This window comes from Squalius cephalus (genome assembly GCF_949319135.1).
Source record: "Squalius cephalus genome assembly, chromosome: 24".
NCBI classification, from domain to species: Eukaryota; Metazoa; Chordata; class Actinopteri; order Cypriniformes; family Leuciscidae; genus Squalius; species Squalius cephalus.
Window position 1 is genome coordinate 24712181 of NC_137145.1, and position 24751 is coordinate 24736931.

Sequence of the window (24751 nt, forward strand, 5' to 3'; positions counted from 1 at the left end):
TACGTCTGTCTGTGGGTTTTGCTTATATTTAACCAATGAAAGTATTAAAAAGAGAAGGTGACTTACTGTGCGTTCACACCGCCGCCGACTTGAGCTGCAAAGAAGCTCTGGCCGCCCAGTCAAAGACGCTTGTCAAAAAGTACGAGGAAGCTTGTTGACGCTTTGGCCGCTCTGACGTAGCAGCATTCTGTGTTCGATCATGGGAGAAGAGAAGTGTCACACCATGAAATGTAAACAGAAAAAAACAAGCAATGCATTCGGCAATTTAGGATATCGCGCAAGATTTGTCAGCACAGAAAACATTTCATCCCTGGAGAGTTTTTTTTCGACACCATCGTATCAATTGATTTTGATTAATATGCGCGAGGGAGAGAGAGAGCTGCATTCAAGACAGAGCTCGGGTGAGTAAGCGCGCGCGCGGCCGGGGCTCTCTCTCTCTCTGCTCGTTCTTATGCCCTGTCAAGCTGACAGGACTTTAAAACACATGCAAATGATACACTTTCACTCTATGATGGTTAAACTCTGCAATTAATAATTTTTTCTCAGAACTAATGTTTTGGTAGGAACGAAAGTTTACATCGTATGTTTCTCCGGAATCAGCCAGCGCGAAGGACGTCTATTCCGATTGGTTGCTGGCGTTTTGCCGCTGCTTGCCGCTGAACCGCGTCATAGCTCATTACCATAAAGTTGAGCTTCTCTCAACTTTCAGATTGACGCTCAAAACGCTCAAAACGCCCAAAACGTGACGCCGAGGAATTTGACGCTCCTTGCAGCTGAGAGAAGCCAGCTTCCATTGAAAATGAATGACTTCCGGTAACTTTGGAAGCTCAAGTCGGCGGCGGTGTGAACGCACAGTTAACCTCGTAATTCCATTGGATCCTCAAACTGTCAGTCAAATCAATCAAATAACTCCACTCCTCCGTTTGGACCGTCTCTGCTGGTTTGCAATACAAGGGTAAATACAGAACTGGTTCTTTTAATAAGTAAAGTGTCTTCTTTACTCATGAAACACAATATATAAAGGCTAATGTTTTTTGTATTTGAGGAGCGGAGAAGAGTGTCTCAGTCTAGCATTTGTCATCGAGTCATAGCCATTACTGTCTTAAATAGCATGTCCGTATCACTTTAACTCTTTCCCAGCCATCGATTTTTCGGCAATCCATGTTCCCTTTCGAGGGAACTCGTGCTGCGTCAATGACTCTTTGGGAACGCCCCTGCGTGATTGCGTCTGAAGCACTTGTGACAACTATTCCAATGACTAGGGTGAGCGTCACTGCCCTCGTTTCATTACGGGTGGGGATACACACGATTTATGTGATGTTTGTTTGGAACGGAGCATGATCTGTCAGCGCTCAAGGGCTATTGCTACTTTCGCTTTACTCGCTGCGTTCCCGCCTGTCACTCGAGGGTGTTCAGGCTCGCGTTCCTCGCAGTACCGGCCCCGTTGTTGCCGAGGCAGCACTGAAGCTGGTATTGTGGGGTTCGTAAATGGATCTCACGGAGGGGTTAGAGACAGGCTCCGCCTTTTCTCTGCCTTCACTCGGGGGATCCAGCGCTCTCTCTCTCTGGGATCAGAAGCCTGCACCCTTTTGGTGGTGAAATCCCTGGGGGGAAACCCGTTAGTGCACGTTTCCGCCGTGGTGCTTGTAGGCCAGGACAGGAGTATGGCGGCTTAGAAAGCCTTATTATATAAGGAGGTCCCCCTGCAGGATGTGGTATGAGGCAGGCTGGTCCTCTCCGCTCACATTTGTAAGGTTTTACAACTTCGACTTGGGTGATGCCCCAAGATCACAGGTGCTCTTGTCTTAGCTGTGCTCTCAGTATTCAGTATTATTCTCTAATCGGTTGCATATTATGTCGTGTTTCAGAGTTAAAGTGTAAGTTGCAGGTTAAATTTTTTACGAAGTAATGCAATGTGTTTATTAAACATAAAGATAAGAACCGCCCACCATTGTTTTTTATACCAAAATGCTGATATAATATGAAAAGTTGGCACTTTTAACAGTGGTTTTAACCGCTCCCGCTCCCTTCCACTAGATGGGGCGTGACGTCATAAGAGGAACTCACTAGTAGAGTTACCGTACGCTAGCAGCTATAGATCATAGACTGTAAATAGATGCCTTACATAACTTCAGAAAAGTTGGCTGTATGTTTTATTGATAAAAAAAAATTATGGATAAAATAACTCCATTGTAAACATACTCGTGTGTGCTGACTTGAAGGGGACCGTGATCCTGCCTGAAATGAGAATAAGCTATTCGCAAAACAAACGGGTTCAGGCACGTCAGATCAGCCGGTCGCAGGTCGAGCTGTCCACTAAACTAAACGCGTTCACCTCACGGCAGCACACACTCTCCACTGCTGATAGCCCACACAAACACAGTGATGGGGACATCGATCTCTCTTTTTCTTTTCTGACAATAAACATCGCTAATTAAATCGTGAGAAATTGATAACGCGTGGATTGAGGAAGGGTATTACATGACGTTTGAGGCGTCGATGAGACTAGCGATTGATGCCTGTGCAGTGTGTGCATCTCTAACGTTACAGCTCTGATTTGGACTGACTTACTGTAAGTAAATAATGTCTTCAGTCGTTGTCCCTCCTTGCTATTCTACATGACGGCAATATTTTGAAAAGACTTGCTTGTTCCGTTATATTATCCGGGTTAAGTTTGCACCAGGCTAGACTAGCTCTAACGTAGCTAACGTTACTCACCGGGACACCTGGCTAACCCTCCACTAATTCTCCTCACACCAAGCATTAATAACTCTTTGAGTGCCATGGCTCCCCTCTCTCACGCCTGACCAGTTAAAAATTGTAGGGCTGTGGTCCATAAAGAATTTGATGGTTTCCCACATCCTCAGTCGTTCTCCAAAATAGCCATAATACAGTAGGAATCTAGCGGAGTATGGGTTGCGAGTTCCTCTTATGACGTCATCACCCAGTAACTGAAAAAACACGCTATCTCTGAAGAAACCCCAATAAATGTTATTTTAACGCATTTTAAGACAGAAATAATTATATATATACATATAGAGCACTTTAATGTACACATTAATTGGTTGTGGTGGTTAACCTGCAACTTACACTTTAAAAGTTACTTTGAGCAGTTAACAAATGGTATTTTAATGTATTCGAACTATGAGTTAATGGCTGATCATGACGCACATGTGATACGCGTCATTTGAAAAAATGCTCTTCGCACATCTATGTAAATTCAATGTGCCAAAGTTAGATGAAAATGAAGTCAAAAATGTTGAATGTTGTTTATATGCAGATTGACTGCTGTACGGATGTATATTTTTGAAAGGTATGTCTAATTGTATTTTTGGCCTTGTCTTTTGCAAGGTTGGGTCTTTTCTTTTTTCCCTTTTTCCCCTTTTCTCGTTTTTTTTCCTTCTATTCTATTTTTCATCATTTCCTCTGTTTTTTTTTTTTTTTTTCCTTCTATTCTATTTTTCATAATTTTCTGAGTCGGATGCTGCACATTTCCTGGACACTAGGCGATTTCTGAAGAAGGTTTTGTACGTGTACTGTCCCTGCTTCACATCGAAAAACTATTGCGAGCAGGAACTGGCGAGCCATCCGAGCTTTGTGGATCAAGGAATGAACGGAGTGGTAGGATTGTGCATATGTTTTTCCTCCCTTTCTGACTGAACTGTGCTGCTCAGAACTCAATTGCGGAAGAAGGATCTCGTGCAAGCAGCATTGAACTGGAACTGAGATTTAGTGAAATCCTAATTCATATTGAGACTGCTATTGTGAGCAGTAAATTTGATTTGTCATTTTATTTTCCCTATTGTTATTTTCCACTTTAAAATTTTACTGTATTTTATTCTATTTAATTATTTGATTCATATATATATAATATTTTTTTTTCTAGAGAACAAGAGTAAAGAGGGTATTTCAAAGGGTTATCATTTGGAAGAATTGTATTCAGATTTAAAAAAAAAATATCTACATTAAATAAGCCAATTAGAAACAATTTGAATAAATAGATACAAATAAATTGTATACACATATCAATAGAGTAATGGTCAATTAACTTTATTAGCTTGAATCTAAATAGGTCTCAAAAAAGAGAGAAACAATTAATAATAGTTACAAACTAAGTAGGAAATATAAATCTTTATAAATAAGGGTTATAAAAAGGTAACAAGTCGTTACTGCCATACTGGTCATTATTTTCCTTTGTGTTATGTGGTGATGATGTTTTGAATTTCACTGCTTTATTTTATTTATTTTTATTTATAATTTTCCTAAATACATTCTTACCTGTTTCTAACGCAGCCAGTGTTGTCACCATGTCCTTCTCCCCTTGTTGTTGACACCGTCTCTTGAGCGAGTCTAATCTTCTGGTCACTGGTCCAAATCTAAAAATTGGTGCACTCCCTTCACGCTCATTTCCGTATTTCACTGTTTGAGAGTGAAGGCTGCACTCTCGCCGCGACGCACGTTACACATATGATTATATATGCTATCACTTGTTTCTGCTTCTTCTTCCCATGTGTTTTGATCAGGAGATTCAGTACTCTTTCAGAAGATGTGTAATAGCGCCCCCTACCGCATAACAGTGAAAACACGAAAAGCCGGAAAATTCCGTCAATGGCTGGGAAAGAGTTAATTATTTATTATTATTGTTTTTTGGTTTCCGTTCGACAGCAATGATATGGCAGTTGTATACACTTCAAGTCTTATAAAAAAAAAAGTTTTCAAATTCACTCAATTCAAGTTGTTATCGTTGTTTTCTCTTTGAACTATAATCATACTCTAAAAAGCGTTAACAACTGCAATTTCTTTCTTATCAATAAAACTAATGAAACTGCAATGATCGACCAAGATGTCCTTCCGCCAGATAAGCTTTCTACATCTGACTTCTAACTTAATTAAATCAGATGACTGCCTTTCTGGGTGGAAGCTTCAAATGTTTAAATTACACGAGTAAGTAAGCAAGATTAATTAATATGATAATCAAAAAGGTGAATGTGCCCCACTGTTTGCACAAGTTTAGAAACTTCCCCCAAATGAAAGCAGGTATTGTGCATCTATATTTCTGCAGGGATGGACTAATTAACTAAATTAAAGTATGCTAAATTAATTTTGCCTCCAGGACTGTTTTGGGCTGGCACTAATGTAAATGAGACAATAAAAGCATTATATAGTTCTTTGTGCATTAACAATCAGGTCACACTATTCCGCAAACAAACCTCTATCTCACAAAAAACAAGTTGCTTAAGATTTTGCTAGGTAGTTTCAGAATACATATTTATTCTGAAATAAAGATTGATACATCACTGCTCTTTTGTGGCATTCAAAAAAAAACCTGCATTAAAAAAGAGAGGCAGTTGTGTGCAGTTTACTTGTTTGCATCTCCATCCATGCATGTTAATGAATATATTCATAATATTTAATTTATTATGTTTTAAATGTAACATCTTTTGATTAGCTAATTGATAATTGCATTTTTGTGCAGGTTTAATACTTAAATAAACACAATCAACAATCAAAATTTAATTTAGAGACTTTTATCCTGCATCACCAAAATGCATCTCTCATGTACAGTATTATTTATTTGTGTATGTATGTATGTATGCATGCATGTTTGTTTGTTCAAATCTGCACCTCCTAAATTGATTAAAGCTGCATAAAATATCATACATTTAGTACATCCTTTGTTTTAATGATTTAAAGGGCCCTATTTTAACGATCTGAAACGCAAGTATCAAACGCGAAACGCAAGTAACTTTGTGGGCGGATCTCGGGTTGAAAATGGGTTGGTCTGAAGTAGCTTCATTATTCATAGGTGTGGTTTGGGCGTAACGTGAAATAATCCAATCACAACGTCATCTCACATTCCCTTTAAAAGCAGGCACGCTTGTTCCATGGCAGATTGCTATTATAACGGCGGATTTGCCAGGCGCGTTTCACAGCCGAGGAGACCAATGTTCTCGTCAGGGCCGTAAAAGACAGAGAAGTGACATTGGGGAGGGAGAAACCCACCCAAATTAGCTTCGGTTAAACAGGCGTATAATAATTTGGGTAAATGTGTAAGCTAGATTTAGGCCTATTTTTTCACATCTTCATGGACACCACAATGATTTCCCTCATGTGGAATATTTTTCCTTGTAATAATGTATGGTTTGCAAAAATGGCAACTGCTGTGTCTGTGTAGATGAGAGAAGCAAAGAGTATGCGCGTTGTGCACACGCTACATTATGGCCAAGCACGCGCCCTTAAAATAGCATCTGAACGCGCCACTGACTTTAAACTAGGTTTTTCCTGGTCTGTGGCGGAATTGTTTTCTGGAACTGCAAAATAGCATCAGGGAACGTTTGCACCGGAACACGCCTCCTCTTTTTGCTGAGCCGCCCCCGGGAGCTCAAGTTAATTCCCTAATTTACCGGTGTGTGTCTGTGGAGGGAAAAGTCTGCTGTGCGTCGGGTGCAAAATAGGAATGAAACATGCGTCGGTGTACAAAGTCAATTGCGCTGGGTGCAAGATAGGGCCCTTAAGATCCACGGTGGAATTTTAGCAAATAAATAAAGCTTTTTTCTTTTCTTTTTTCTTCTTTTCTTTATATAATATGTTGTGCAATACTTGCGTTTAGATGCTGGGACAATATTTAAAAAATTTAAATAGAAGAATAATCTAGTATATTATCGTATGAATTCCATTCAGTAGTTCAAGCATGAGATAATATCTGAATATCTAAAGCTGAGGATTTGACAGAATCCTCAGAACTGAGGTGAGAAAGTAATTTCAGTGTTTTGGTGGTCCGGGATAAAAGTCACTGCAGCGATGTTTCCTTATAAGACTGCCCCGCGAACATCGATTCCGAGTTCAGAGGATCTGAAAAAATAAGGGTGAAACCTGTCATCTTTCTTTTTTCAGAGCTGCAAAGCCTGACACATTTGTATCTGTCGAGTTCCCAGAGAAAGGGAAGTTTTGTCATATAAGAAAGTTTATAGTGTTCCATATCTACAGTTTTTCAGCATGTCAGCCGTAGATGACAGAGTAAACAAAAAGAAAACCATTTAAAATTGTGTTTAACCTTTAAAAGTTGTTTGAAACTGGTAGTTGTAGAGGCAAACTACGCTCTAAATTAAGGCTCTGCATTCCTCTGAGAATAAATAAGTTGCCCACATGCATAAAAATACAAGCATTAACATTTGGAGTTAAGTCACAGCTCAACAGGCCACCCAGAAGAGCTGTTGATGAGCGCCAGTATTAATGCTAATAGCTGATATTTTGTGATGATGGCACTCCATCAAAGTCAATTCATGCTGCAGACCTGAAGTGGTGCTTTAGTCTCATTTCCATGCTTCATTTATCAGCAATTAACATAATCCATGCATGGACATTTCACCAGCCGATTATTTGCAGAATCACTTGGACATGTTTGTTAAGGGTCAGTTTATTTAAACATTTCATTTTAATCTGATTTTTAACGTCTTTCAATATCCTATTCAAGCGAGTACATGAATGAAAAATGTGGCTTGGTTACAGATATTTTAATAGCTAAGTAGTTAGTATTAGTCAAAACATGTCCACAAAAAGATCTCATTCATGCCTACCACTTAATGTCAGCATGGAACGGCATTAACAACCCATTTCACTTCCATATTTACTGTGCAATATTAGCTATTTGGTTACTGGTTAACATTAACCAATATCCTACACAGCCTTGATGATGTCAGCAAAACTGCAAAGTTGTTTTATAGGCGAAGCAACAATGAACAAAAACGTTTTTTTTTTTTTTTAAGTACACTGATGTGTTAAGCATAATAATACCAGAAATGTAAGATAGTAAAAGGGGTCAATTTTTATTTATTGTGAACTCTAATGTAATAAAGTGATCATGATATTAATAAAAAGGGAAGCAGAGAAAGTTTGTCATGTATTCCAATGCAAATCTTTTTGCTCTTTCATGTCACATACACATAATAAAAATATATAATGGAACAAAGACACTGAACTGCCTCTGTTTGCCTGCATGATGATGAGACGGCAAGTTGAGCAAACTAACAGCAGCTTCAAACAGTAATCTCAGTTGTTCCATTTTCCGCCAGCCTGTAAATCTGACATTTGAGCATATAAATAAACCTGCTCTCCAAGACAAAGAAAAGGCCATAGCGAGTTATTGTCTACAGAGGTGTAATATAAATAACAGTGCATTTTGTCAGCAGGATATTGTCAAAGAAAATAGAAATGTCATTTTGAAGTCATAAAAAACAAAGTTGTATTGCTCTATTTGTGTTGTTTTATGAGTTTATGAGTTTTTGCGGGCAACTAATATTGCTTCAGTAAAATTGCAGGCGAAGTTAAAGTTTTTTTTCCCCCACTGTAAGCAACAAAATGATAACTAGCAAAGTAATTACAGGCTTAAACTGTCCATCATGTTGGCAGTATCGTTGCAATGCCAACATATCTGTTTGTAAGCAAGAAGCAGACAGCTTGTGTCCCACATGGTATGCAAATCGTTTGTGTCTCCGACCAAAACAACTGTTATTACACTTGACCTTTACAGTAAATTGCTGTAGGGTTCTGTTTGTGACAACCACGGCTTACCATTGGCTGTGTCCTGCTCTGTTTATATGGCATGAGTGCCTCCTAAATTTGGGTGATGTCAAGGATGTGGTCTGACATCTGCATCTTTTCTGAAAACATACCCACCACATTGATAAAAGTTTACTGGTTCACGTAAATGGTTGAAACCTTCTGAGCATGTCAGTGACTCCTTCAACTGTTGTAATTTTCAAAAAGTCTGTTAATATGAGATGCACAGACAGTAATACACCTGCTTTAAAATCAAAAGGTTGTGTGCACTGGATGTGTGCATCTCTAAATCCATTGAAACAAACTACTTATGCATGTGATATAATTAAATCTGTGATCGGACTTCCGTAATTGATTTAATTCTTTTTATGTTGTCCCAACATCCTAATTTCTCATTTGGAGCATTAAAGGTACTGAGATGGAGTGGTTCAGATCTTATCTGTCTGATCTTTTTCTGTCCACCTTGGGGATTTGTGTCGTCCTCTCTCATGTGGAGTTCCTCAGGGCTCCATTCTTGGACCTTTCCTATTCTCCTTATACATGCTTCCCTTAGGTAGTCCAGATATGTGAAAATTATGTTCACTTATACATAAAAGCATGAAAAAACATATACAGTTTGGGGCCCTAAACATTGTCAGAAACGCCTTGTGGTGACCATTTTGCTTTCCGCCATAACTTAATTATGTATTTTGTATTATATCTCCTGAACCAAACATGATAACATGGAAAATGTGATGTCTACCCCTATGTTTTGATGGTCAATGATTACAGTGACTGTTCAGGTGAATAGTTAATGGTGAATTCAGTGATGTTGTGAGAAGGATTACAATGAAATCGCAGAATCTGAGAATATCATCTGAAGCTGGGGCCACACTAAAAGATTTTTAAAATCTTATAATATTTTCAAAATGTGAGAGACCACAAACATGATGATAAAAAAATCATAAATGGATAAATCTTGTTCCTCTAGTGTGTGGAGTGCCGCAATGTGACCAGGAAAGCACACCACACACTCACATATTCCATTCACAGACAACAGTCACACCTGTGAACACAGAAAAAACCTTGTAAAATATCTAGCATAAAACGTGACGGACGGACGAATGGCAAGAAGAAATGGTTCTTATTGTGTATGGACTGCTTTTTAAGCCAGGGACACACCAAGCTGGTGGTCGGCCGTCGGGCAGTTTTTGAGTGTTGGACGACTTAGTTTTTCCGGTGTGTTCCACACCGTTGGCTCTAGTCAACACAGTCGGCTTTCATTAGCGCTCGTTCTTTGGCTTGAGTTGGGTGTGTTGAACACTGTGTTCCTACCCTTACAGAAAAAAATAAAAATGTTAGATGAAATCGTGGAGATGATGTGAACATGAACTTTACATGTTACAGCATGAGTTGGAGGTAAGTCTTCCGTCAGCTCGCTTTGATTGGGAATTGTTTTGTTTCACATGATAATCCAACACGATCTCATGAAAGTGCATATCTATAGCACGAATGATATTTCTTGTATCATTTATATGCCAAAACGAGTTTTTGCGTTCAAATGATACGCACTGTAAACCCCTTGGGTAGGATTAGGGATGAGGAGGGCGTGCATATTACACGCCATAAAATGCGTATCATATGCACGCGAAAACTGCGTATCATATGTACGCAAAAAACTCATTTTGGCGTATAAATGATACGAGAAATATCATTCGTGCTATAGATACGCACTTTCATGAGATCGGGCTCGATAATCGCCAGATCTTGCACAAGTTTGTCCTCGGGGGACACAACAGGATTTCTCATTTGATTCGAGATCGGTTCAGTCGGTTAGTGTTGGTGGTATGGTTCTGTTCATGCATCTATGCCTGAGCAGCAAGTCAAACCCCCATGGAGTACAGAACAGAACCAGTTTATGCATACAAAATTACAATTCACAATTACATGAGTTGTGGAAATACAAATACATGATTGAAAATGCTTGCAATGTAGTGAACTGTATGGAAAAAAACAAAGTCAGATTGATTACAGGAGGGTTAGGTGGAGTTGGGGTTGGAGGAGGGAGTTCGATTGCGAGCAGCGATGCGATAGAGAAGATGCTGAAGGAATGGGAATTTAAATGGGCCACTGTGATAGATGTCGAAACTGGATTGGTACATGTCGGGAACAGCTGGCTATCAGCTGATGTGAGCTTGGCTGATGTGGCCTGCCTGAAATAACGCAATGCTTGATGGCGGTTTCAACGTTCTTCCGAGCAGATTCAGTCACACACCTCACACCACAGGAAAATCTGATAAAATAATCTGTACCATCAAGATAATCTGGACTTTTTCTGGCATGTCAGAAGGGGAGAAATTGGTCTAAAATCACCCCGAATATCTTGTAGTGTGTACCCAGCATTAGTGATGAGTTTGAGAATGCCATGGAGTTCAGCAGTAAGGGTGTCTCTGGTTGATGTGATGGGAAACCCCTTCGTAGAGAACAGCAAAAACCTTCTGAAGATAAACTCAAGATCATTAGCAGACCAAGCTGTTGTGGATGCTGTTCGGGTTTGCAGAGAGGATGGGCAAGACCAGTACTAACTCTTTGTTGCAGAGAGGATGGGCAAGACCAGTACTAACTCTTTGTTGCAGAGAGGATGCAGGGCACGAAACCCATCTCCGCCCCTTTGAAGAGGAACAAGCTCCCTCTTTTAAAACAGCTCTGATAAGAGGACAGACCAAGACAAAACTCAATGAAAAATGACTGTCCACTGTTTTCCAGACTCTACATTGCCTGCCAGACCCATGATGGGAACCTAGAAAACTTCTTCAAAAATGAAAATCAGGCCTAGCCTCCATCACTCTCACTTCATGGTGGACTACGCTTGGGAAACAAGGCTGATCTGCCTGGAAAACACTATGAGCAGTGCCCTAGACCAGGGGTTCCCAAACTTTACATTCCAGGACCCACCTAGACAAGAATAATCTATCTCAAGACCTACCAAAACAATTTTAAAGCATGAATGTGGGATGGGAGGCGTTAGTTCTTTTTAGACCAGTTTTTTTCCTTGTCATAGTATGAATGACATATAAGTTTAATTGCAATACAAACTTGTGGTACATGATCAAACATTTTTAGAATTAAAATAGCAGCCTAATGGCTGTTGAAATAATGTGAAGAATACTGAGTATTTTTTGTCTGCTGCCTCAACTGATTTACCAGACATGGCAGAACAAATTTAAAGAAATGAAAAAGATTTTTTTTTCTTTTGTCAAAAAGTTTGATATGACAAAAATATAAAAAATATAATCTGAATATAAAAAATATTATAGACTAACAATTTTATTTGACAGTAGGCCCAGGACCTATAATTTCAATATTAACCCTCTGGGGTCGGCGGTCGCACCGGCGAGACCAGCTCGCTTTTTTTCTTATCAGTGCAAAAGAGACTCAAAATACTCTGTTGATTTTGATCTTACATATAAGTGTTATACATCATTCAAAACTGTTAAATGTCTTCTTTTATTTGTGTACACTCATAATAAAAACAAAATGTTGTGTTTTTCGTAAAATAAAGAAAATAAACATGATGTAATGTACGATCGGAGACCATTGTGCTCAACTCTTCCACAGGCAAGCCGTCCATCCTTGAACTCTTAAGTTGTGGCTGTAAGAAAGGCTGCCGGGGCCATTGCAAATGCAAAAAACAAAACAAAAAAAAAACATAAAATTGCACAGCTGTGTCAGTGTGGAGGAGACTGCGAAGGAGACATTGAAGAATAGGTTCAACAACAACAAAACAAACATGCTTCTGAAATAGATTTAACCCCCTGAGGTCGGCAATCGCGCCGGCGCGATAGGCTCGCTTTTTTTTAAATCAGTTCAAAAGAGATTATTTTTGCTCTGTTGACTTTGATATTACAAACAAGTTTCATACATCAATCAATTCTGTTAAATGTGTATTATTTTTGTGTATACTCACAATAAAAACAAAGTGTTGTGCTTTTTGCCAAATAAAGAAAAATAAACATGATGTGAGTTCTGCTTTCTCTCTGTCAGTGAAGTCCATTCTGAAACGCGTCCGAAAATGAACAATAACTCACCGAATACTCAGTCAAACAGACATACAGACACACAGGCATGAAGCTTGAATTCTCTTCTTTTAAATGTCATTTATATAAAAAACAAATATTCTCAGTTCATGTAATCTGTAAGAAAAGAGCGAGATGTCAGTCATTATCATCTCATCTAATTATTTTTAATGTGACCCCGCCCACGGAGAGCGCGTGCTATTCAAACACAAATGACTGAGGAACAAATCACAGTAACCTGTGAACGCCCCCATATCAGCTCGAGAAAACACAAGTTTAATCAGATCATTGTAGCCTACTTGTTTGCACCGTCTCGCAGCGCTGTGAGGAATAATAATAATGGAAAATGTACCTCAGAAGTGCGGGTATTTCGAGGAGCAAGGATCGACTGAGCTGAGGAATACTGTAGTAAGTTTTTTTTCCTTCTCAAGTGAATCGCGTTTCTGTGTGAATGAATGAACGGCAGAGATTCGTGCTGTTTAGCCTACCACAGCTCGCAAAAAGACAGTTTAAATTTAAATCGCGTTTCTGTTTGTGATTGAATGATGATGTTTTAGCAAACTGTATTGCTATACTGAGATGAGTAAAAATCGACTGAAATATGTTGAAATAAAATGTAGGCTATTTGTATAAGCAACGTATTAAACTGCAAATTAACATTTATATGCCCTAATATTTCATAAAAATAACGTTACAGTCAGGCGAAAATGAAAGACAACATTTTGTTGACTAGATTTGGGTACAGTTTTTACTGTAGAATATACTGCCACATCAAATAAGCTTTTGTTTAGTAATTTCTGCTCATATGTTTTAAAGTAAACATTTAAAATAAAGTCATCAACTAAGATGTTAGCTGGTCCAGTGTTGGCTATATTCAAACTAATGAATACATATGATAAAATGTAGGCCTATAATATTTTTTTTACAAAGAAAGAGTACACTTGAAATATTGTTGAAATTGTAATTATTGTTGTAATTGTAACCTTTTTAATAAAATAGCAAAACATATTTACAAGATGTAAGCAAAATCTTAAATGGTCAATATAAGTCTTCTTCTAAATATATCTTTTGTCCTTGCATTCATTCTTGTGGCTGAAGTGTCACACCTGAATAAATGGCTCATTATGCAGAGTGGGTGGGACATTGTATTCTCAGGTGTAAACCACTCCTCGTTCACGCCCCCCTGGGCTTTCCAAGCAAAACCTGTCTTACACTATTTAAATAATCATGACGATGATTCGTGACGATGCAATTGATAAAATAAAAAATATTTTTGTAGACTTTTAGTCTTGAGTGGATCAGTGTGCGGCCAACCACCTTTTTTGTTCATTCTTCAATATATCATTGGCTCTACGCACCTGTAGTACAATAACTTTTTTTCTGTTTGGAGCGCTACATATTTTTTTTAGTTTTACAGCACATTGGTAAACATATGTTGTTTTTAAAAGTGCTCTATAAATAAACTTTAAGTTGAGTTGAGAATTGTTGTTTTCCCAAGATATTAGCAAAAAGGTGTAAATTAATAAAGTGTACTAGACAGTGCTAAGAGAAATGTAGCTTTTCAGTATTTTTACAAAGGTCCAAAAAAAATAGGAAACGTGTAATTAAAAAGTAATATATCACATAACCGACATTACCATTTGAATGGGATTTGATTTCTGAGCAGCAGTATTTGATCAACGGATTTTTAAAGTAAAAAAAATCAGATAAGATCAAATTCATGTGTCTCTAAAAAAGTATTTTGGCAAAACAAGCCTTGACCTTTGACACTAACTGGTGCTGAGAAAATGGACATCAGTGTACTCTGTATTTATAAAAAAATAAATAAATGTTTATTATTTTATCAGTAGGTGGCACTGTGCCTAAACGGTTCAAGTAAAATCTAGACATGGTGGCAAACAATGTATAACAAGGCTGTCTTCAAAATCACCCCCTATACCCTTATATGGTGTACTATTTGAGGGGACAACCATTTGTCTGTCTGCTTTGCCTCTCCCCAATAAATATATTAATGGGCTTGAGCTCTGCTAGCATGGCTCTTCTAAAGGTAGCTGGTCTTCTTTTCTTCCCTCTGCATGTAATGCGCCCAATCCACTTCCTCCCCTGGATGGTGTTTACAATGGTTTGTTCGGTGCCAGAGTTCCTGATTTGAAATGTGCTCTGGCCACCTAACATGCAGTATTTGTTGTTGGCAGGTGTTGTTGAAGACATGCAGCTTGTGGTCCAGGCTCTTGGTGTGTATCCAGGTTTCTGTACAGCAGTACCAACTTTTGTGTCTAACAGTATCAGTTTGTTGTGATGGCTGAGACTCATTTTCCTCCACACTGGCAGCCGGATGCTGAAGGCATGGTGAGCTTTAGTGATTCTGGACCACACCTCTTCATCTGTTTCCCCTGTAAGGTTGATGAACTGGTTCACATTCTCGATTGACTGGTCACCTATGGGTCCATATCCTACAGAGTGTGGTCTATGTCAAAAGCCTTTTTGAAGTCCACGAAGTAGATGCACAGTGGGGACTTTCACTCCAGTGACTGGTTAAAAATGACAAGTAGGTCTATCTTATCTGGTCTGGACATGATCTCTCGAATCCTGCTTGCTCTTCTCTCAGCTTGGCATCAACAGACACCTTAATCTATCCAGTATCACTCTGGTGAAAACCTTGCTTGGGAGGGACAGGAGTTGGATTCCTCTCCAGTTCTGACAGTGACAGTCACTGTGGTTATCTTTATTGGGAAGCTTGATTATATAGCTTAAGCAGATTATGTCTGCTGTAGTTCCAAGGTCTGATTTCAGGGCTTCTGGTGAAATGTTGTTGGGTCCAGGTGCTTTCCCACTCTTGATCTTCTGGGTAGCTTTCTTTATTTCTTCTTTGGTGATGGGGCCAAGATTCACACCCAGGTCCACCTTCTCTTTGATCACTGATGGCCATTCAACTTGGCTGAGAACTTTCATTTGTGACTTTTGAGCAATTGGTGGCGCTATATAGTTTGAGTGTCAGAGCCCAATAAGTATGACAAATTTCACCAAGAGTTTACTGTTTTTTCCATGTGGAGTTAAACAGGAAGTAAATAGTATGTAAATATTTACAGTACTCTTGAATTCTGTGCTCTCACCTGTAGATTCATCTAGACACTCATTGCTTGGTTCCTGAGGCTAAATTAGTGTGTTGTTGTTTATCTAAAATATTCTGATAATGAACACTTTTTATTGCACAAATCCTTGATCCTCAGTGTGAACATAAAACTGCAGCAATTTATTATTCATAACCATATGCGGAAAAACCTGCTGGCCTCTTAAAATCTAAGGCCCTTTCAGCATCTCAAGAGGAGCTATTTTATTATCTTTGCATTGCAAGCTTGGAGGTCTCTGCAAAAGGGAAACTGCAGTGATTTAACACTGTGCCCCCAAACAGTCTGGAAAAATGCTTTCCAGGATATTTGTTCACCACATAAGAGTGAAAACAAATGTAATTCAATTTGGAAAGAGATAACAGGTTGATTTATAATTGTTCCTAACACTGGGTCACACTGGTAATTCGCTCAGTCTTAAAAACTGAATAATGGCTTCAAAGAGAATGAAACATCTAAAGAGCATGATTATGTTTTTAGACAATGAATAATCTTAGGATAAATTGTTCTCCAAGAAAATCCTTAGCATAACAGTGTTGTCCTGTTCTCTGATTGGTTACTCTTGTCCACAGCAGCCCAACTGAATGTTAAAAAGTTAAAAATGTGATTTTAAACACAGTGGGCTGTGTTTTCCAAAGGCCAAGAGAGGCCAGTGTTATAAGCGGCGCTACAAAAAGGCGCCTCACATGACTGCCTAATCCTCAACATGCATACAAAAAATGTGTGTTGCTCCTCAAGGCAATTATGCATATGCATGAATGCCCAAGGCAAAATGTAGCTTTCTTCCATGTAGAACAGCCAATGAATGCGGACCAGATTTTCTCATAGAGTGATGTTTTTATTTTTTGATTTTTTGATCTCCAGTGGTTGCTGAATAACAAATTAATAATACTCACAGTGAAAAATTTGAGCGCTGCCCCTTGACATTTAACATGCTGTTGTATTTGGATATGCTGGAATAGTCAGAACTGTTCATTCTTTAATACATAGTGTAATCACCTTTTAAGAATATACAGTCATGTGAAAAAGAAAACACCATGTTGAAAAATAATCTGGTTTGTTAGCAGGTCTTAAACTTAAAGCTGCAGTCCGTAACTTTTTTGGGTTAAAAATTATCCAAAATAAATGTTTAAGCAGGTACATAACCAGTGTTCAAAACGATCTGCTTGCCTTAGCTTGATTCAAAACAGTAAGCTTGTAATAATGTTTTTAATTCCAGTGGTACTGGTGGATTCCACAGGAAATTCGAGCATGTCTTTGTGTTATTACGTCGCTGCCACGTGTCAGTGTTTGTTTGGACTTTCAGTTTGAGTTTTGATTGGTTCCTGTTCTCCCCACTCCTTTGTATCCATGGTTACTGTCATTGTCAATTCAGTTTTGTCACCTGTTTAGTCATCATTGTCATTTGTATCACCTGTGTTCTGTTAATCAGTGTTCATCTGTGTTTGTATTTGGGTGAATAACGGATAAGGATTTAAAATGTGAAAAAAAAAAGTAAATAAAACATTCTAATTTTAGGACTTTCTATACTTATTAGAGCAGGGTTCACCAGTCTCGGTCCTGGAGGGCCGCTGTCCTGCAGAGTTTAGCTCCAACCCCAATTAAACACACCTGAACCAGCTAATCAAGGTCTCACTAGGCATACTAGAAACTTTCAAACAGGTGTGTTGGAGCTGGTTGGAGCTAAACTCTGCAGGACAGCGGCCCTCCAGGACCGAGATTGGTGAACCCTGTATTAGAGTGTTGTGTATGCAATGATATGTACATATTTCAAGAATGCAATTAACCATTTGTTTGGTGCATCAGATCTTCCTGGGTAACGTAATGAATTTTTAAATTAATGACATTTCTACCATTTTTGGCATACAAATGTACTGATATCCATAATTGGAGCTCAACAAACAATGGCAGAGGTATCTGAAATGACAGAATTGACCTCAAAACACCAGAAGCTATACTAAAGCTTTAATAAAATGTTGATAAATATGATTACATTATTCATGATTTGACTATTAACATTACAAAATTCAATTCAATGATAATGACCCATGTGACTCGTTGAATCATATGAAATCAAGATGAATGACAGCAAAAAAAAAACAAAAACAAAAAAAAATTACAATTATGTAAATAATGTTAATAATATAACTATAATAGCTACATCTTAGCTATCATCACTTAAAGTATTTTTTTTAGATCAAATAGATAGTTTTTTAATATAAAAACATTATAAATATTTTTATTGCTACAAAGTGCACCAGTGACCGAAAAGGTCAAAATGTCAACATTTTAAGAGATGCTTCCTGACCTTTGCACATGTTCTGGTGCTCCTTCAGGGTCTTCTTTTTGATACTTGATATTATGTCACATGACATTAGGGATGTCCCGATCCGATCACATGATCGGAAATCGGCCCGATCACGTGTTTTCAGACTCGATCGGAATCGGACGTTACCTCCCGATCAGGACTCGGATATATTCTCATTATTTTTTAACACATCAATATTTATGCGGTGGCACAGAGTTACGCCGGTTTCACATTGCACGCGTTAGTAAGCAGCGCAGGAGCAGTGCGTATGGTGAGCAGGAGCAGGACACGCGGGTTTTGCTTTCACACTGGCATCGTTTGTCACGCGCGGCTGAACCGCGGGTTGTGTAGGCTACAGACAGAGTAGGCTACTCTGTAATGGATAAGTTGGCATTGCTTTTTTTCGTTTTCAAATACATTTAAGAGAAAAGACTTGTCAAGAAGCTTATTTTATTAATAATTTCATATATATAACTTTTGTTTCATCTTTGATTTTATTGTTATGGCAACAAGTTTGTTTTTGGACATTTGTTTTCTTTTTAAATTGCTGTTGGTCATTTGATTGACTGTTTAAAACACAATAGATATCATCAATGCACTTTTTGGATAAAACTGCGGTGTATTTTGGCCATGATCAATGTATTGTCACTTTAATTCAGCAAAAGCGGCGCAGCAAAAATAGACTCGGCGCCGAAACGATCGCGGCACTGCTGCTTCTGCTCTGCTACGCACTGCCGCGCCGCCTCTGCGCGCGGTGTGAATGCTCTAAAGCCTGGTTTAATCTGGTAACATGGGCGGCGAAAAAAAATACGCGCTGCACGCTCTGCTAACAGTGCAGTGTGAAACCGGTGTAAGAGTTAGGAGTGCAGTTCCTAAAAGCACATTACTTTGCAAACACTGTAGCACTTTTATTTTTTATTTGTTTACATGCCTGCCGCCGGGTATTTTAAGTTGAGGTGCTATTTGTTTATATATTAGATTTTTTTTATATTTACTGTTGCACTAAAGTCCAAAAGTGAAGAATTTATGTATTTGATTGTTCAAGCTACCTCACAGAAGTGCTCTGTTTGTTAACAGAGTTGTTGAATGTTAAAATAAGGTGAATTAAATAAAAAATAAGGAACATCCTGGATCTGTTTGTTCGCTCTTCTTTATTCTTTTTTTATGTATTAAGTATCGGATCGGGACTCGGTATCGGCAGATACTCAAAATCAAATGACTCGGACTCGGACTCGAGGGCAAAAAAACCTGATCGGGACATCCCTACATGACATACCAAAAATGCATTATGGTCCAAAATGGTCATTGATGTCTGTTATCCAGGAATGACATTAGAGAAATCACAATTTGGAGACAAAAGTCTTTCTGTCATAAAAATGTAAATAAGCTTAGTATTATCACTATATTTGTAGGTATCGTTGAAAACATCAATACAATTATGCCCAAGTAGATTTTAAATACTTTTATTTATATTTTTTACATTTTTGTTGTCTTTTTGTATTCAGATTTTAAGCCGGGACAGTTACCCGGAATGACATTTTGGGACTTTTGAGCTCAATAGTTCCTTAAAGATTAATTATTTATAATGAATTCTCACATGAGTGATTAAAGAGGGGGAAGCTGAGTTCTGCCTGCACCACACCGTGACAGTCACATCTGTACACATAAAGAAGAGTCTCAGCTAGTAGGCTATAGGTGGAGATTTATAGCCTTTTCTCACAGCACTTGATATAATTAAACTTATCAATTTGATGGCGGATCCAGAAAGGTTCATACGACAAAAGACTTCGGACTTTGGAATGGCTACAGAAAAAAAGAGACTGCAACCGGGCCCATGTGAAAACAAAGATAAATATCGGAAGGGCATTAAATGTAGTCACGCAATGTTGATGTTGTTAACATTAACAATTTGAGAACAAAATATAATTTGCACAGTTTGACGTGATATGATAAGCGATCGTTAGATTTAATCAGCGCGATTTACTGCAATGCTTTTTTTCCCTTAGTTGGTCAGAACAAAAGTGGATGTTACTTACTTGTTCAGACGACATTTTCCGGTGAAAATCCTTATGTTGGTCATACTTCCAAAAAGTAGAATCTGTGATTGCGAATGCCAGAATCCACACCAGCGCGGCGACCGACAGCCGCACATTCTCCTCAAAACATTGGATTCATCTGCACTGTGCCGTGCCGAGGCACAACCCACGTAAAGTTGATAATTCCGTGAATAATTGCAACTGCAAGTTTCGAACAGCGATGGCGACAAAGAGGAAAAAAACTACAGACTGCAGATTTAAGTAAATACAACCTCAGATTAACAAAACACATGACATATTACACCGTTATTATTTATTTAACAAAAATAAAGCCAAAATGGAGAATTCTGAAGTAATAATTTTCTATATGGCTTTCTTAGTCTCTCACATCGGTATGGAGGAATTTTGGCTCTTCTTTACAATGTTGTTTCAGTTCAATGAGGTTTGCAGGCATTTGTTAATGCACAGCTCTCTTCAGGTCCTGCCACAGCATTTCAACTGGGTTGAGGTTTGGACTTTGCAACACCTTGATTCTTGTCCTTTTCAGCCATTCTGTTGTAGATTTGCTGGTGTGCTTGTGATAATTTTCCTGTTGAATGACTCAATTTCTGCCAAGCTTTAGCTGTCGGACAGATGGCCTCAAATTTGACTCTAGAATACTGTGGTATACAGAGGAGTTCATGGTCGACTCAATGACTGCAAGTTGCCCAGGTCCTGTGGCTGCAAAACAAGTCCAAATCATCACCCCTCCACCAGCGTGATGGACAGTGGGTATGAGTTGTTTAGTTTTCGCTTAACTTGGCACTGTGCATTAAGGCCTTAGCCTTGCTGCCATGTTCTTTTTAGAGAGAACACGCTTTCTCGTGGCAACCCTTCCAAACATGCCATACTTGTCCAGTCTTTTTGTAATTTTACTGCCATGAACTTTACCATTTAACATGCCAACTGAGGCCTGTAGAGTCTGAGATGTAACTCTTGGGTTTTTTGCAGTTTTTCTGAGAATTGCACAGTCTGACCCTGGGGTGAATTTGCTGGGCCGTCCATTCTTGGGAAGATTGGCAGCTGTCTAGAATGTTTTCCACTTGTGAATAATCTTCCTCACTGTAGAAAGATGGACTTCATATTATTTGGAAAATGGCTGTATAACCCTTCCCAAATTGGTGGCAGCAACAACTGCTTCTCTAAGATCATTGCTGATGTCCTTCCTCCTTGGCATTGTGTCAACGCACACCTGAATGCTCCAGATCAGCAAACAGCAAAACTTCTGCTTTTATAGAGCTGATCAAACTTGCTGATGATCAATTAATCAAAGGCTTTTGATTAGCAGTGTATGACCGCTACTTACCCACTTAATTCCTATGGAAACAGTAAGGGTCTTTCGTTTGTCACCCATGGCTTCTCCATTTTAGCCTAGTTTCTGTTAAATAAATAACGACACAGTGTAATATGTAATGTTTTGTTGTTCTGAGGTTATATTTACCTAATTTTAAGACCTGCCAAGGACCAGATTATTTGTTTGTTTTGTATTATGCCCTGATATGTAAAGCCAGAATTCATTTGTGCCCTTTCTTTTTTCACATGTCTAGTTAGGGTTTGGGATACTGATATTGAAATTGTGAAATTGTCTTTCTGCAGTCTTGCTTCAGTATACCAAGTTCTGTGAAGTGGACCTCTGTCAAGTTGAACTTTCTTACAAGAGAGATGTCATTTTTAGACAGAAATTACCAAGACTCAGAACCCACAAACTTTTTTCCCCAAAGTGCCATCCAGCCTGCTGAGAAATACAACATCTCCAATGGAGAATAAGGTTACTAAGAACTGTATTTAAGGCCAGAGGGACTAACATGCCTTCATCCATCAGAGCAATGCACAGCTGTCACACTGGAGATGGTCAGTATGTACCTTTATCTCTCACCTCCTCTGGTTCACTCTGTGCTTTTCTCACTCTGATGATGTGTTCTTCTCCTGTGTTCTGCTGTTCTTCAGCAGTGGGACATTGCAGGAAAAGTGATAATAGCTAGAGAAATGGAAACTCAGAAAAACCTTTCAACTGAGTTTTTCTGTTGTTGTTGTTGTTGTTGTTTTCAATAGTCTTTTATTAGTGATAAATCCAGCAAACACTGAGTGAAATGAGCTCAAATTAAAAGTATTTTCTATATTAGGCTTATTCCAAATGTTTAGAAATTCACACTGTATTTCATTAAATTAAATAATAAAAGGGTAACTGACAGTGATGGTTTTTTTTTCAATGTAAGTATCAGTTTATTAAAAAAGAGCCCAGAAAAAATGGATGCTTATAACACAAAACATTGTTACACTGTTTGTCACAAATATAATGAGTAGTACATTTTTTTATTGTTAACATAGTGTAACCTTGCAATAATAATTACAATAGAGTCTGTATGCATATTTCCACAGCTTTAATATAGCACAGATCATATAACCTCACATTTAGCCACAAGTGCCACGTCTTATTGAAAAGTTTGGATTGTTAAATAACTGGCCAAATATATTTCTACAATTCCTTTGATTACAGCATTAATTCAGCTGGTTACAATCATATGCACAAAATGTACAACGTATTAAATGTGCAAAAAAATACTTGATTACATTTTGTTAAAAAAAAAAAAAAACATTCTTCATATTTACTGTATTGTTAATGACAGACCCCATTAATTCAGTCAATTGTAGTGCACAGATTAATTTGACTATACTGAGAATAAAACATGCATTTACACGCTCTGTCATTCTATATTAACTCACTGTTGCCCTGTCTGGGGCACATGGTTATGTGTGACTATAAAATATTTGTATTTGAAAGATATCACATTCAAATGCAGGTGGCTGTACAATCAATACCAGTCTGAACCATGGAGAATAATTTTTAATTTAAGAAAGAAAAAAAAAAAAAAATCAGTCACTTTTTCAGTGCAAGTGTATATTATCTTCTTAAAGTTATTGAAAACAGATAAAAGTTTAAACCCAAGGGCATTGTTTGTTACGGACCCATGGAGACAGAAAATGTATGACCGCTTTCAAATTTAATCAATCTTCTTATATTTCTGCATCCTCTTATCTCTTAAAGCGTTTCCCTTGAATTAAACTGAAAATGAGTTCATGGCAGTCTTACGACAGAGTTCTTTCTAGGCCACATAATGGTGTTTAAAAAGATTTGAGGTGCCAACTGTCTGCACTTAAGCCTGAATATAGACCGAAATTTCACTTTAGCTCAATTGAACGCTTTCCCATTCTTTGTAAATAAATAGCATCCAGATGGGATGTATTTTCTTCCTTTAAAAAAATGGGGTTTATAAATCTCTGACCTCAATATCCATTGATGTATAGGAGAAAAGCAACTTGAGTGAATGATTTTGCTTTTTGACTTTTACTTTGACAGAGCATTTTAATTAACTAATCATGCAGTTTATATGTATTAAGATAGATTTACTCTGTCAGTCATCATGTTTCGAGGTGCCACAACCCACAAAACTCTAAATTTCAATTAATCCCAGAGCACATACAGTAGAAGTGGCCACAGCTAAACCTGGCAAGAGACCTGCCTTACTTTCCCAGCCAAAAATGCTCATAACGGCCTCTAACCCTACACTTAGTTTAATTGAAAAATTAGAGAGCAGTCCTGTTTTTCAAATGCATTCAAATAATGTTCTTCCTTATGAGTTCCCTTTGTACGACCACTGCTTGCACACATGGTTTTACTCGTAAAACATGGCTAACAGAGGATAGCACATGACTCTTATTGAGGGTTTGGTGTGACATTTAAGATGTGCATGTGTAGGATCCTGACCTCCGTCCCTGCCACCCACAACCAAAGCATCACTGCATTTAAGGAGGTCTGTAATATCTGGGAAATTTTCCGGGTACCAAAAGCTATCCATGAGCACTTGGATTCATGTGATTGGTAGATGCGTGACTGGAGTGTGGACGGACAGACGGCTGGATGGATGAAAGAATGGATGAAAGAATGGATGGATGGATGGATGGATGGGTGGATGGTGTCACAGTTCATGAATTCCCTGTCTCTCTTTCTGCCCGTATGTCAGTGTGTGTGTGTGAGGGTGATTGCCAATCACCATAATTATTCAGCGCCAGCTGTTGCCTATCAGCCGCACCTATATATGTTCATTGCTTGGTGTCTTGTGTTGTCAGATCGTTGTGAGAATTCCTGGTGTCCTGTCTTGCTTCTTGTTCTCCTTACTACCTTGCCTGTGTTGGTTTATCGTTCCTGTTGTTCTGCATTCTGCCCTGGGATTACTGTTCATCTGGAGTTTATTGTTGAGTTAAATATTTTTTAGTTGTCTCAAACAAGTTTTTCTTAAAAAGATTTTTTTTTTTTTTTTTTCACTTAAAGCGTAACTCTCGCCAAGATGCAACCTCACCTCGGGTCTTTTTGTTAATCTACCCGAGGCAAACTTTCGTTTAAAAGCATAATTACAATGGAAACGCCACTTTTAAGTGACCGTATTTTTGTTTTTGGTCAAATTGCCTTTTTGAACAACTCACTGTAGCTGTTGTTGTTTCCGGTCACTGGCATTTTGTCAGTCAAAAATAGTCGATCTCCGAATGCAATGTAACAGGGAGGAGAGTAAAGATGGAAAGCTCCTAAAGCTTAGTTCCATATAAATTCACGGATAATTCGTTGTTTTG